General features: G+C 42.9%; 1 protein-coding gene and 1 pseudogene across 1 annotated transcript in view; one reads left to right on the forward strand and one right to left on the reverse strand.

Moving 5' to 3' along the window:
- LOC126094673 (ubiquitin-like protein 3) overlaps positions 1–16,484 on the reverse strand; it is a 487,449-nt gene that overhangs the window by 55,845 nt on the left and 415,120 nt on the right. The gene's annotated exons all lie outside the window — the stretch shown is intronic.
- Positions 8,509–8,678, forward strand: LOC126096058 (U2 spliceosomal RNA; annotated as a pseudogene).

The raw sequence follows: 16,484 nt of genomic DNA on the forward strand, positions 1-16,484 counted from the left end.
AGAAGCTTGTTACTACTGTGTTGATAGACCTCCCTTGACTAAATCCATGTTGTGTCTCATCCAGGATATTTTGTTTTCCTATGAATTTTATAACACTGTGTCTTTATGGTCATTTCTACAGTTTTTAATTAGGTAGATGTAGTAATCATTACAGGTCTATAGTGTCCAGGAGCTCTCCCTGTCACCACCTTTACTCACTTTCACAAATGTTCGGAACAGAGCCTTCTACTAGGAATATCAGAGGCTTCACTCCGTGCTGTTGTAACAGAGGTAACTTGTTTTCATAACACTCCTGACCATTAAGATGATTTTTTCTCTTTATCTGATCTCGTTCTGCTAAGAGCATATATACCATAATTACACAAAATAGCTAATTTCCTATTTTTACTTAATTTAATTAAAACTACCCTTGGTAATTTTCACACCACTGATGAGAATACTACATTCACTCATTATGGAAATATTTTAGTTAAAGGAATATTCACAATTTACAATTCATATGAAACATGTGGAGGTGAAATTTTCAGTGAGAAGATAGCAGTTTATTTCTAAAAGTAATATGACTCATTTAAAGGCCATTATTCTCCTCTTTCCAACAAACGTTTTACTTTTTCCAAAAACTTGATATTTCAAAACTTATTTGTAATGATAATTTCACCAATCTAGGAAGTTCCGATCTTAAATGGCGATTATTTCCAAAACTCAGCACCATAGATTTGTAGGCTGAATTTTTCTGATTCCAAAAATGCCCACTTTCACTAAAATGGCTTGTCAGTTTGTTAATTATTCAATTCGGAAAATTTTATTTTCTCAAAGCTTTTTGCAAGGTCTTGGAAATTCTTGCATTTAAGAAATCAGCTTCATAAAACAGTGGTTATACATCTCATAGTTAACAGCCTTGCTCTTTTGTCTATTGTAATTTTGTGTCCTCTAATTTCGCTATCTTTTATATTGATATCAAAAAACGTAATAACATATTTTCTTCAACAGTATGCACATCTTTCAACAGGCATGACGTACAAAGATTCAGTCAACACATATCGATTGTCTCGCTCAGTTAGCCACTCAATATCAGTCATTTGCTTCGTGTTCTGATTGTGATTTAGCAATCTACAATGTATCGGGAGGTTACAATTAAAGTGCAGTTACTCACGAAGGTCCAGTGTGGGCTGTAATTATCGTGTTGTAGCGAAACTTGGTAGGCATGCTCTTACGTTAATGCGGAACCGATTTACAGTGAGAAAAATTTGTTCAAATTTTGGCCACCAGGTGCAAATCTGACGCTGTACAGCATTTCATTCACGTTTCTGATACATCGCGTAAGGTTAATAAAAAATCAATTTATGCCTTTCTCATTTGTTTAACCTTTTCTGTACACCACCTGTTCCTAATCCATCACATATGGAAACATTTCTATACATCTTTCTTGCATTCACAAAGCCAGATTTGCACCTGGTGCCAAAAACTGGAACCAGCATAAATCGATTCCGCATTAACGCATTAGAACATCTACCAAGTTTAGCTGCCATACAATAATTACAACCCGCACTGGATGTCTACGAGTAGCTGCACTTTAATGATAACCACTGGGTACACTTTGTGTCCAAATAGTGTGAGACTACATATTAGTAACTGTTCGCCAGGTTCATATGCTTAAAACACTTTTTTTTTTTACTTGTGACAAAGCTGATCATCAGACAAGAATCGCTGATTATAAATAAATGAAGAGACTGACAGTGTAAAGTACATTATGTGACACATATTCGCCATATCCTTCAACATTTTGAAGACAACTATCATCGGCAAACTTCGAAGCTACCGAAGGCAAAGTATCATGTGAAAAAAATTACGCTGTGAGCATTGTTAGATAAGTTTTGCAGGTATTCCATCTATGCACTCTGTATTTTTATTTTTCACTGATCTGATTACATGGATAACTCCTGTGCAACCTGTTGGAAAAAGTAACAGGCATTTTATCATTTCTGGTGACGTTTTACTCTTTTTAGCCAATGCGTCCATTTGTTTCATTCGTTATGAACTATATTTACATAATACCGATTTCAACTGTGAAACATAGTACACGGGTCAATCAGTTTTTTTCCTTTGACAGTAAGCATTATATTCCCACTCTGTCCTATTAGATACATTCCTCTTTGTATTTGAGTGTGACCCGCCGAACTGTCATACAAATATATGAATAGGTTCGAATTTAATATTTATAATATTTAGATTTTGCTAGCTGTGTCATCCTGCTATATATTCTTTCTCCATATGTCTGCTTCATTATTATACTTCGATATCTTTCAGATAAATGTTTTAAATCTTCCCAAACATACCTGATCTCTTTCGTGATCTATTTATTACAATATCTTAACAATCACCTTCCCGTGAACCTCTGGACAAGCCGAAGTTTAAGCTACGACAAAGCTGAAAGGAAACTTCCCCAGCTTTCCACATTATTGTTATATACAGCGTTCCAGTCTTCCCATCTGAGTCACATTTCCAATATGCTGAGACTCCCAGTATTTGGTAGCCTTATCTCTACAGTTGCATATCCAGTTTCCAGTTTCTTTTCCTGTAGTTCTATCATGTGTGAAAGATCCGCCGTTCTGGCCCCAGATGGACTAATTGGGACCGATCAACTGCCCCGTTATCTTCACCCATTGGCATGTAAAAACATGATTAACTGCTTACATGGAGCTTCATATTACACATTCTAAGGGGGGAAAACCAAACGAAACGGCGCACCAGGAAGTATTTATCTAAATGGAACAGAAATTGGTAGATGGGATGCACATGTACAGACAAACGAATGATTAGAATTTCAGGAAAACTGGACGATTTATTCAAGAGAAAGACCTTAACAAATTGAGCATGTCAATAACACGTTGGTCCACCTCTGACCCTTATACAAGCAGTTACTCGGCTTGGCATTGATTGCTAGATTTGTTATATGTCCTGAACAAGGTCAACTTCTGTCCAGTTCTCACATTAGATCGTCAAAATCCCGTGCTGGTTCGAGGGGCAGCTCCATAACGCTCTCTCAATTTGGAAGACATCCTTGTTGGCCAAGATAGGGTTTGCCAAGTACGAAGACACAGTGCAGGAACTCTTATCAAGTGCAGGCAGGCACTATCTTGTTGAAATGCAAGCCCAAGGTAGTTTGCCATAAAGGGCCAAAACTGTAGCATAGAAAATCGTTTACGTACCGCGGATGACAACCAAAGAAGTCCTCTTATGAAAACAAATGGCACCCTAGCCATCACTGTCCGTGGCATCTCCACACACGTCTTCGGCCTGGAAATTCATTGACTGGAGTAGAATTCCTTCAGTGATAAGTCTCGCTTTGAACTGATCGTCAATGAGCAGTGAAGACGTCTAGGGACACCCCAGACAGTGGCGGGATACCAACCTGACTGTCACCCACAATACGGCCCGACAACCAGGAGTGATGGTCTGTGGTGCTATTTTTTTCATAGCAAGACCCTCAGTTGTCATCTACAGCACCCTTATAGCACAGCGGGATGTTGACAATGTTCTATGCCCCATTTTGCTGCTCCTCACTGTAAACCACCATGGACCTACATTCCAGCAAGATAATGTCCACCTGCTTATGGCAAGTGATTGTACTGCTTGTCTTCGTGCTTGCCAAACCCTACCTTGACTAGCAAAGTCGCCCAGTTTCTCCCAAATAAAGAATGCATTATGGGCAGGGCAGTAGTGGGATAAATTATGTTCTGACGCGTTTTGTTAGTGCAGGTTGCACACATTCAGGGGAAAACTTGGTTGATTTATCACCCCTCCCCCACCCTTAACCAACTGTTTAGCTAAGTCATTTATGACCACCCTGGGGGTTGATTTACGACACCCTGGGAATAATCTGTCCTTCTGCAAAACCCTTCACCTCTTCACCTTCCCCTCTTCCTTGCCTGCCCGACTGGAAACCTCCAACCCTCCCCCACCCCTCTCACCAATACAAGCACACTTTTGAAATAAAATTAATTAACTAATTATTTAAACTAATCAATTAATTAACTCCTCCCTCCTCTACCAAAGCCCCCCCCCCTGCCGCCCTCTCCTCCCTCATCTGGAAATTGGCATCAAAAAGACTCACTCTTCTGGAGAGGAAGGATCTTGTGATATGAAATTCAAATCAATGTCAGTAATATATTGATGCATATTCTTTATTTAATCAGTTTGCTCGAGACAGGGCTCCTCCATCTAGGTATAGTTCACATCCCCCATCGCCACTTCCCCTGATATAATAACTGTAAGCACCGAGGAATGGAAAGTGCAATATAGTAGCAACTGCTTTGGGTCTCCTGCGAGTGTCTCTGTTGTCAGAACGCTGCAATGTAGGTCAAAAGCCGCCTGAGGTCCTAATTACATATCACAGTACTAAATACAACTGACCACGGACAGGATGGCGGCCCCTTTGATCTGGTGGCCCTAAACAAAGCATCAAGTAGCAGCATGATGTTGATTGGGAAATTCCAGACTTGCTCTCTTCTCTATCTCTTCCTGCTTGTGTGTGTGTGTGTGTGTGTGTGTGTGTGTGTGTGTGTGTGTGTGTGTGTTTGTGTGAACCAAAATCTCCAAACATGCAGACAAATGTTTTCATCTCTTCTCAGAATATTGTGCTCCTATTGGCTAATGCTGGTAGTGAAGGGAGAGCTGGCGCAATTTCGACATAAAAATTAGAGTGATGTAGTCCATTTCTACTACCCTATCAAATTAATTGATTAACAATTTACAGGAGTCAAATAGATCGCTTAAAACACTCACCCCCACCTTGTTAGGATCCTTCATAATAAAAACAGATTTTCAACATTTGAGTCTCATACGCGATCATTTTGCAAATCAAGCAATGAAATTTCCGCCACAAATAGATCATAGTGCTAAATATAGCCGAGAACTTGTGTACAATGACGTTTGACAATACGAACACCCTCCTCTACAACATTTCCACCAAACATATTAGGTGAAAAAATCCTACCAATCACACAAACTCGCGATCGCAAAGTATGTGGCATCCGACGATTGCTTGGTAGCCCTATCCACGCCGGCCAGAAGAAACACTCAGAGGTCAGAGAGACACTGTCACCAAGCAGTCAATCAATGAATTTAGATGGAAGGAATAGCGGTCCATCACAAACACCCATCATATTGAATCTTTTCACGGAACATACATGTCTGCTTCTGCCGCCACTTGCCCAGCACACCGTTCACTTCACCAGCCTGCCTGCCACACACAAGAGCAGGCAGATGCGCGTCCTTTGTACCTAACTGCACTTCACTTCACAGCCCAAGCTAATCCGAGACTTCCCGTTTCCGAAGCCTCTTGACCACTCATGCTGACGGCTGCCACGTATTGAAAGACAAACAGCTGCAGCTTGGATATATACAATAGTTTTAACCAATTCCACTCTGACATAGACCCCCTCCCCCTAGTTTAAAAATTCACTTTAACCATCCTAGACAGCGATGTTGATAATACACCTTGAATTTCCCACGCGAAATACACATATCAAAAAAAGTTTTTCATCATCCCGTTTCCCAGAACTCCTGAAGATAAACGTTGACTTTGGATATTGTATCATAGACACAGTCCCTCTGACTGTTCAGAGATGTCACTAAACCTGCCCAAAGATGGATAAACTTGCCCAAAGATGTAAACAACCATGCATGAGCAGCGCCTATTAGAGTTAGACGGATGGGGTCCGACAGCCGATCAGTTCCAGTCATTCCACCAGGAAGTAGCTGCACGACTAGTGTTGTCTGTAGTTAAACCATGCCCACACGGTCAATACCGCGGTTCTACCGCTATCATATTGTTACTTTGTGGTAGGAAGGGCTCTCAACAAGGGACATGTCCAGACATCTAGGAGTGAACCAAAGTGATTATGTTCGGACATGGAGGAGATACAGAGAGATAGGAACTGTCGATGACATACCTCGCTCAGGCCGCCCAAGGGCTACTACACTCCTGGAAATGGAAAAAAGAACACATTGACACCGGTGTGTCAGACCCACCATACTTGCTCCGGACACTGCGAGAGGGCTGTACAAGCAATGATCACACGCACGGCACAGCGGACACACCAGGAACCGCGGTGTTGGCCGTCGAATGGCGCTAGCTGCGCAGCATTTGTGCACCGCCGCCGTCAGTGTCAGCCAGTTTGCCGTGGCATACGGAGCTCCATCGCAGTCTTTAACACTGGTAGCATGCCGCGACAGCGTGGACGTGAACCGTATGTGAAGTTGACGGACTTTGAGCGAGGGCGTATAGTGGGCATGCGGGAGGCCGGGTGGACGTACCGCCGAATTGCTCAACACGTGGGGCGTGAGGTCTCCACAGTACATCGATGTTGTCGCCAGTGGTCGGCGGAAGGTGCACGTGCCCGTCGACCAGGGACCGGACCGCAGCGACGCACGGATGCACGCCAAGACCGTAGGATCCTACGCAGTGCCGTAGGGGACCACACCGCCACTTCCCAGCAAATTAGGGACACTGTTGCTCCTGGGGTATCGGCGAGGACCATTCGCAACCGTCTCCATGAAGCTGGGCTACGGTCCCGCACACCGTTAGGCCGTCTTCCGCTCACGCCCCAACATCGTGCAGCCCGCCTCCAGTGGTGTCGCGACAGGCGTGAATGGAGGGACGAATGGAGACGTGTCGTCTTCAGCGATGAGAGTCGCTTCTGCCTTGGTGCCAATGATGGTCGTATGCGTGTTTGGCGCCGTGCAGGTGAGCGCCACAATCAGGACTGCATACGACCGAGGCACACAGGGCCAACACCCGGCATCATGGTGTGGGGAGCGATCTCCTACACTGGCCGTACACCACTGGTGATCGTCGAGGGGACACTGAATAGTGCACGGTACATCCAAACCGTCATCGAACCCATCGTTCTACCATTCCTAGACCGGCAAGGGAACTTGCTGTTCCAACAGGACAATGCACGTCCGCATGTATCCCGTGCCACCCAACGTGCTCTAGAAGGTGTAAGTCAACTACCCTGGCCAACAAGATCTCCGGATCTGTCCCCCATTGAGCATGTTTGGGACTGGATGAAGCGTCGTCTCACGCGGTCTGCACGTCCAGCACGAACGCTGGTCCAACTGAGGCGCCAGGTGGAAATGGCATGGCAAGCCGTTCCACAGGACTACATCCAGCATCTCTACGATCGTCTCCATGGGAGAATAGCAGCCTGCATTGCTGCGAAAGGTGGATATACACTGTAATAGTGCCGACATTGTGCATGCTCTGTTGCCTGTGTCTATGTGCCTGTGGTTCTGTCAGTGTGATCATGTGATGTATCTGACCCCAGGAATGTGTCAATGAAGTTTCCCCTTCCTGGGACAATGAATTCACGGTGTTCTTATTTCAATTTCCAGGAGTGTACTACAGTGGATGACCGCTACCTACGGATTATGGCTCAGAGGAACCCTGACAGCAACGCCACCATGTCCAATAATACTTTTCGGGTTTCGTGCAGCCGCAGGACGTTGTGTTACGACTCAAACTGTGCGCAGTATGCTGCATGATGCGCAACTTCACTCCCGATGTCCAAGGTCCATCTTTGCAATCACGACACCATGCAGCGCAATACATATGGGCCCAACAACATGCCGAATGGGCCGCTCAGGAATGGCATCATGTTCTCTTCACCGATGAGTGTCACAAATGCCTTCAATCAGACAATCGTCGGAGACGTGTCTGGAGGCAACCTGGTCAGGCTGAACGCCTTAGACACTTTGTGCAGCGAGTGAAGCAAGGTGGAGGTCTCCTGCTGTTTTGGGGTGGCATCATATGGGGCCAACGTACACCGCTGGAGGTCATGGAAGGCGCCGAAACGGATGTACGATATGTGAATGCCATCCTCCGACCGATAGTGCCCACAGCATATTGGCGAGGCATTCGACTTAATGGACAACAATTCGCGCCCCCATCGTGCATATCTTGCAAATGACTTCCTTCAGGATAACGACATCGCTCGACTAGAGTGGCCAGCATGTTCTCCAGGCATGAACCCTATTGAACATGCCTGGGGACAGATTGAAAAGGGCTGTTTATGAACGACGTGACCCACTAACCACTCAGGGATCTACGCTGAATCGCCGATGAGGTGTGGGACAATCTGGACCAACAGTACCTTGATGAACTTGTCGATAGTATGCCACGACGAATACAGGCATGCATCAATGCAAGAGGACGTGCTATGGGGTGTCAGAGGTACCAGTGTGTACAGCAATCTGGACCACCACCTCTGAAGGTCTCACTGTATGGTAGTACAACATGCAATATGTGGTTTTCACGAGCAATAAAAAGGGGGGAACTCTAGGAATCAAGGTGATGGAGAACCTTTTTTATTTGTGTATATACTTCTCCCTTTTATTCAAGTTATTTTCGAAGACAGACGAAATCGGGGCATACATGCATTTTCATATCACTGACGTATCGTTACATGTTGTGAAAATGCTGTAATAGTATGGCATAGCTATATTTCCTCTTCTAAGTATTCTATCATCAGGTTAAAAAATCTGTTCTAATCAGCTTAATATCTGCTACGTCCTGCATCACAGGACCAGAATATTAAATTCATTTTTTACTCATGACGGAATGCTAAGATCTATCTCTGTCACAGGATTCCTCTTCACTTTTGAAGCTTCCTTAAAGTAACCAAATCGTTCGACACGTACCAAGTCTCTTAAGGTTGTAAATATCAGGTATATACCTGTAGCACTTTATAAATTCGGAAATACATCTGATTTTATTATGATGGTCCTCTCTCCCTGTGTAGGTGGGAGATTGAAATTTTGTTAAAAGATATCGCCACAACAAAAAAATGGCTCATTACCACTCCAACTCCTAAATCATATCCGTGACATCATGTCATAGATATCAAACTGATAGGTTAATTAATTAAACTGATCAAGAGAGTCACTTTGCATGGTGAGTAATTTGTTTTCTGCGGTCGGATAACACTCGACAGGTATTTCAAATGGGAATCCCTGAAGGAAATAAAATGTTCTTTTCGAGTAACACTATTGAGAACAGACATTTGAAACTGACCGCTGAAGGAATCTACTGCTGGCAACATACGATCGCGCTATTAAAAACACGACCACAGTGACTATGTTCTATCGCCCTTCATAAGAAGCAGTCTTGGTTGTACAGGCATAAATAAGAGTTGCTGACGATATCCATGTTAAAAACTATACATGCCTTATAAATCGAGATATGGTGTTACTTCCTAATGAAGTGGTTGTTCTACACAAATACCGCGACATTCAATATAGACGGTGTTCGCTGGGGTGTGTATTAACAGGTCAAAGTGTGGGTATACATCGCCAGTCGTGTAAGCTCGTAATAAAATCGTCCTTATCACCGAATTTAGAAAGTTATTCAAGTATGGAACGTGGTTTTAAGCGATATTTCCAACTCTGTCATGCCACTGCTAGATATTTACCGCACTAACAAACAGTATTTGTAGCGCCATCTATCTCGATGCCATGTAAACAGCAACAGAAGTCAACTCTGTACACATGTCAACTCCCCATTGCAGATCCCTACACAATGGACTGTAAGTCAAATGAATGTGTAGAACTACCTGTTTCCAGACTTTGCGTTTCCATCAAGTGCAGCACTACATGAATCTGTAGACAGGGTCTCTGATGGGTCAGGCCAATACATGTAATTGTTCCCCGATTTCGAGTTTCCATTACATTCATTATCTGCACCACTCGCTAAGCCTCATATAGGTACAAAGCGACTGTTACTATGCTTTTCATGATCATCGTATCCAAAAAGCATGCATGTGGATCATCAGGAGGAGGGGAGGTCTTGGTAGATTGGTATATAAGACGCGCAAATATTCTCATAGAAAATCAAACAACACATGGGTATTGTCAGTAATATGACCATATAAATATGGAAAACTGTCAAAAAATATGAAACATGATATAAAATGGGTAAAATTCGAAGTATAATGATGAAAAATTCTTTGGAAATACAATAAATTGGGAGGAATATGAAGAAATATGTAAAATCGTGCAAACCTAGCAGAATTACGGAAATTGACTGAGAATAGAGAAAATTGGAGAAAAAATACCATGAAATGAGAGCGACCTGTGTGATCTGGACTGATGCTATATATACACACCTTAATAGTGGAAGGAGGAGGCATTCCATAGACGATGTGAAGGCGAAACGGCCATATTATCCTGCACATGAACAATACAACCTAAAACTGGACCATAACTTCATTGTGCAAGAAGAATGTTACCAAGGGCAGTAGTAACCTGCGATAAGACTGTTACATCTCCTCTGGCTACTGATCGCGGTGTTCATTTCCTTGTAAGATGTTGTCATTTCCTTGCATGCATTTTAAGCTGCCGACGATCATTTTATAGGACTGTTGTTAACATATCATATTTTCTGAACCATAATAAAGTTTGAACCTTATAAACAGTAGGTGTTGTACATTTGATATCAAAAGTGTGCTTGTATTGATTGGCAAGGGGGTTCATAAATCAATCCCAAGGGGGTCATAAACCACTTGACAGAACAATACGTTAACGGAAAAGGGAGAAATCATAAATCAATCAAGTTTTCCCCTGAACGTATGCAGCCCACACTAACAACAAGCGCCAGAACATAGTCTATCCCCCTACTCACAGTCCTCCAACCACCTCAAGATTTTGACGATCTGACATGTCAACTGGACATGATTTGGCATGATATAACTCAGGAGGTCAACCAATTACTACCGAGCTGAACAACTGCTTGCATAAGAGCCAGAGATGGACCACCGCATTACTGACATTCTCAATTTGTGAAACTCTCTCTCTTGAATGAATCATCCAATTTTCCTAAAATTGTAATCATCAGTTTGTCTGTAGACATACTTAATATCTATTGATTACCAGCCCATTCAGATAATTTCTTCTTTGTGTTGCATCGTCGTTTCGTCGTTCTTGTCTTCGAGTGTGTGTAATTAAATCATCATGAAAACATTTTAAATCATAATGAAAACATTTCATACTGCTACTCTCTTGACAATTATGACCCTTTAGTGCCCACCAAGATAAATCATACTGAATGACCTATGGCAGTAAATTTTCTCACTGACCAATATGTGTCACTTGTGGTTACTCTTAATCATACAGCATGCAGCTGTAAACAGTCGAGTGAAACAGCGTGGCTATTCATTAATAAAAGGCCGAAACTTTGTACTGTTAAACAAAGTTGTTGAGTTTGATGAAAGCAGTCAAATCAATGTCTGTGGACTCTTTGAGCCATAAACTTTTGTCTGTTCAAATGGCTCTGAGCACTATGGGACTTAACATCTGAGGTCATCAGTCCCCTAGAACTTAGAACTACTTAAACCTAACTAACCTAAGGACATCACACACACCCATGCCCGAGGCAGGATTCGAACCTGCGACCGTAGCAGCAGTGCAGTTCCGGACTGAAGCACCTACAACCGCTTGGCCACTGCGGCCGGCCCTTTTGTCAGTCTTTTTTATACTGTTTCTTTGTCTTGCCTTATTGTGTCCTATGCGCCATGTGTATCTGGTGTCTGTCGTCATGTCCGTTCGTTGTGTATCGAGTAGTGTAATGTGTGAGCTGCTCTTAACATGAAGTCGTCAAATAAAGTGTTCAGTAGTATGCAAGGTTGTCAGCACAAGTAGGTATTCGGCGGAATTCACATGTGATAGAACTCTGAACAGATTATGGGCTCAAGTTCCAAGGTATCTAGATAACATTTCACCAAAACGGTTAAGAGATCTGGAATAAGGTGTCCTCACTTGAAGTCCAGGATATTGTTGTTGAAAAGAATCGTTTTACTCAACAAATATGGCAATGAATAATTTGCCGACAGAGGTAGTTGAAAAAGAGGATTCCAAGGCCAAAGTTTAAATAATTCTTATTACTGCTCCATCTTCATGCGGAGATGCAGAAGAAGAAAAAACGACAACGGACTTGTGGAAGAAACAGAAATTGTAGTTTGACAACTCTGGCAATAAAGAAGTTATTAACGAGCGAGGCGGCGCTGTGACTAGCACACTTGACTCGCATTCGGGAGGACGACGGTCCGGCTATCCTGATTTAGGTTTCCCGTGATTTCCCTAAATCACTTCAGGAAAATGCCAGGATGGCTCCTTTGAACGAGCGTGGCCGACTTCCTTCTCTATCCTTCCCTAACCAGATGGGACCGATGACCTCGCTGTTTGGTTCTCTCCCCCAAATCAACCCAACAACCAACCAAAGAAGTTATTTGCTGTTACTGTAAAAGCAAGGACTTTTAAAAAGTACGTGTCCTACAGTGAGGTTAATGATATCGAACAAAACAGAGCCTAAAATGTCTTGAGTGCAGTATTTTTAAGCGGATCTTTTAACCCCTTGACGTACCATTTAGTTCGACGAAGTCCGTGCGCAGGCGGTTTGAGACGACACGTGCGAAATGGGCCAGCGTGACGCGCGAAACAGTCGAAATACAAGCAGACATGCCGATACCTGTTATTCGGCTACACCTTTGTTTGTTTCGTGTGATGCTGCTCTGGGAGACATTTTAATTCCTGTTCCTTACCGTACTTCAAAATTTAAATTTTTACATATAAACAATACTTTAACAGGAATGTATTTTCGAGGGCCTCTTCAGGTGTGAGTTCTTCAGAAGGAATGTGATAACACATCTAAACGTAAATATTGTCAACAAAAAATGTAATTACAACAATAAATGCTCCACTTGAACGAATTCTAATAGGAAAATACCTGCAACTCTAAAAATTAATAGTCCTGCATTGCATAGTAGTTTCGGAATCACTGTGGTACATGTAACGCCATTTCATACTCAGTGCGTTTCCACGTCGTTCCGCTTCATGCAAACTTTTTTTTTTTCTTCTTTGCGTCGGACCGATATGTTTTGGATATGGGCCGAACACTGCGCTTAGAGTCGAGGTGGTTTTATGTTAATTACCGCGATTAAATATGTTTTCTTTCTCTCACGGTGTATTGTTTCTTGGATAATGTATGTATTGAATGGAGCCATACCAAACACACAAGAAATAAGTTTGCTCCTACTTTCGTTTTCCACTAATGTGAGCCGTGGAGTTTAAGCCTACGTTTGGAACGCATTTGTTTCCACAAGTTGGACCCATCAACATTTGGCAAGCGCTTAATAGACGGTATTGGTACTTTGATTCGGTTGCTAGTGTGCATTTCACGGCAAAATAAAAATTGGATGAAGAGTACAGTGAACGATGTTACAATGCTTAAAACTGAGGCAGCGAATCAGGCTGATATTCCACTGTTGTGATCTGGAGAAGTTGATTTAACATCCAGTAGTCGGAAAGACTTTCTATGACCAGCGTAAAAATGATTCTATCGGAGCACAAAATAGGCGAATATGCTCCTGTTTACAGGACTGACTGAAAAGTGGGGTATCTGCTGCCTCATTCTACCTTCCTCAGCGCCTTCAAAAATATTTCCAAAAATTTTGGCACGCGAACGTATTCGTGCCCTTTTATAAGATGCATCTCACCTCACTCCTACAAGCTCCCCTAACTGTACCTCGCTCAAGCTACTAGTCCAGTGGCCGCCAAACTTTTTTGCTGCAGACCAATACTGTCATTGTGGAATGGCACCTCAGGCCGCATTTGTTCCGATCTTGTTTATTAACCGCTACCCTACATAAATAAGATTCGATGGGGAAACAGCTGTGCCCAGTGACAGTATTTTAAGTAGTAAGGGGGACAGTAATCAGTCGCACAAATGTTCATTGCGTATCCAGATTTCGGCGACAGTGTGGCCATCTCCAGCGCAGTAAACATAAGTTAAAACATTAAAACCACATCTATACTATAAACGCACATTATCACAACTGGACTATTCGTGTCAAGGTTAGAGTACATACTCCCACTTAACCTTTGACAAGAGCAGTCCAGTTGGAACTATGTGCATATGTAAATGGTTTCAATGTTGTAACGCAAATTCAGTGCACTGAACACGGCCCACAGTGACCGAAATCTCGATGTGAAATTCACATTATTTACAAGTGATTGGAGTACCCCTTATTATTTGACATAAATTAATATGCTGTGATCTCCCCATACACTAACTATAGTAAAGAGACGATAAGTTTGCCGCCGGCCCCCATGTTTAAAGTCGGCTCCATTCGGAACACTTGGTGCAGACTGTTCTCTGTTCCAGATTGCTGCCAGCCTCAGCGACCCCAAAGCTATACCACTGTAATTGCCTGACCAAGTGTTATTGTGTGTCTTTGTGAGCGGATGACTTATTAATAACAGCAATTGTGTTTATATTTAAATGCTTTATGAAATATGACTCACGATCCCAAATGTGTACCAAATGTTTTGAATGCAATTTTCCTTCTACTCACGCACGTCCGTGACTTGCCAGGCAAACAATAAAACATTCTCCCTCTCACATCCTCTATCCCTGGAGCGGTTGCGCTGCTTACCCCTCTGCCCCTTGAGGTACCATCCAACGTGGCTAACCGCCGAATTCACAAACGTCAATTATAATTAAGCACGTTTTAAAATACTATTTTTGTTTGTTACTCAACAGGAAAACTACGCACTTAAGAAGCTCTCAGCGTTTTTTTTTAATTTTTTTAAAATCAGCTCTTAGCTGCACCCATCCACTCCCACTGCCCATTCTCACTCACTCATTCACATCAGTTCATTTCAATTCTCTCTTTGTGTCTGACTGTCATTGCCTCCTGCCTGACACCCCCAGCCTCCTTCGTTCTGTCCTCCTACTATTCCTCCCCTCTTCTCTCATTGTCACTGTCTAATGAGGCAGTTGGTACTACTCTTTCCAGACACTGTTTTTTTAAACAGGAGCACATTTGCCTTTCTTGTGCTTTGATGGGAGCATTTTCCGCTGGTTCCATTCTTTTCCCTGGTACAGCAGGGCACGTCACTCATCCCCGTTTTCAAGAAGGGACGTCGAACAGATGTGCAGAACTATAGACCTATATCTCTAACGTCGATCAGTTGTAGAATTTTGGAACACGTATTGTGTTCGAGTATAACGACTTTTCTGGAGACTAGAAATCTACTCTGTAGGAATCTGCATGGGTTTCGGAAAAGACGGTCATGTGAAACCCAGCTCGCGCTATTCGTCCACGAGACTCAGAGGGCCATAGACATGAGTTCACAGGTAGATGCCGTGTTTCTTGACTTCCGCAAGGCGTTCGATACAGTTCCCCACAGTCGTTTAATGAACAAAGTAACAGCATATGGACTATCAGACCAATTGTGTGATTGGATTGAGGAGTTCCTAGATAACAGGACGCAGCATGTCATTCTCAATGGAGAGAAGTCTTCCGAAGTAAGAGTGATTTCAGGTGTGCCGCAGGGGAGTGTCATAGAACCGTTGCTATTCACAATATACATAAATGACCTGGTGGATGACATCGGAAGTTCACTGAGGTTTTTTGCAGATGATGCTGTGGTGTATCGAGAGGTTGTAACAATGGAAAATTGTACTGAAATGCAGGAGGATCTGCAGCGAATTGACGCATGGTGCAGGGAATGACAATTGAATCTCAATGTTGACAAGTGTAATGTGCTGAGAATACACAGAAAGATAGATCCTTTATCATTTAGCTACAAAATAGCAGGTCAGCAACTGGAAGCAGTTAATACCATAAATTATCTGGGAGTACGCATTAGGAGTGATTTAAAATGGAATGATCATATAATGTTGATCTTCGGTAAAGCAGATGCCAGACTGAGATTCATTGGAAGAATGCTAAGGAAATGCAATCCGAAAACAAAGGAAGTAGGTTACAGTACGCTTGTTCGCCCACTGCTTGAATACTGCTCATCAGTGTGGGATCCGTACCAGATAGGGTTGATAGAAGATATAGAGAAGATTCAACGGAGAGCAGCGCGCTTCGTTACAGGATCATTCAGTAATCGCGAAAGCGTTACGGAGGTGATAGATAAACTCCAGTGGTAGACTCTGCAGGAGATACGCTCAGTAGCTCGGTACGGGCTTTTGTCAAAGTTTCGAGAACATACCTTCACCGAAGAGTCAAGCAGTATATTGCTCCCTCCATGAGGATAAAATCAGAGAGATTAGAGCCCACACAGAGGCATACCGACAATCCTTCTTTCCACGAACAATACGAGACTGGAATAGAAGGGAGAACCGATAGGGGTACTCAAGGTACCCTCCGCCACACACCGTCAGGTGGCTTGCGGAGTATGGATGTAGATGTAGATGAAAAGAACTTGATAAGTCAGTACAATTTTACTGATATGAAATTGAAATAAAGCGAAACTAAATTTACAACTCAGACAGGATTTTACGATCACAAAAAGTTTGCACGTTCTTCAGCACAATATGTGGTTCCCAGAGCCCTTCTGATGATAATGAAAACACTTTATAGACTATTTCTTCGCTTCAAGTCACTTTATAAACGTTTCCGCCTCTCACTGGATTT

Source organism: Schistocerca cancellata, chromosome 8 (assembly GCF_023864275.1).
Source record: "Schistocerca cancellata isolate TAMUIC-IGC-003103 chromosome 8, iqSchCanc2.1, whole genome shotgun sequence".
Lineage (NCBI taxonomy): Eukaryota > Metazoa > Arthropoda > Insecta > Orthoptera > Acrididae > Schistocerca > Schistocerca cancellata.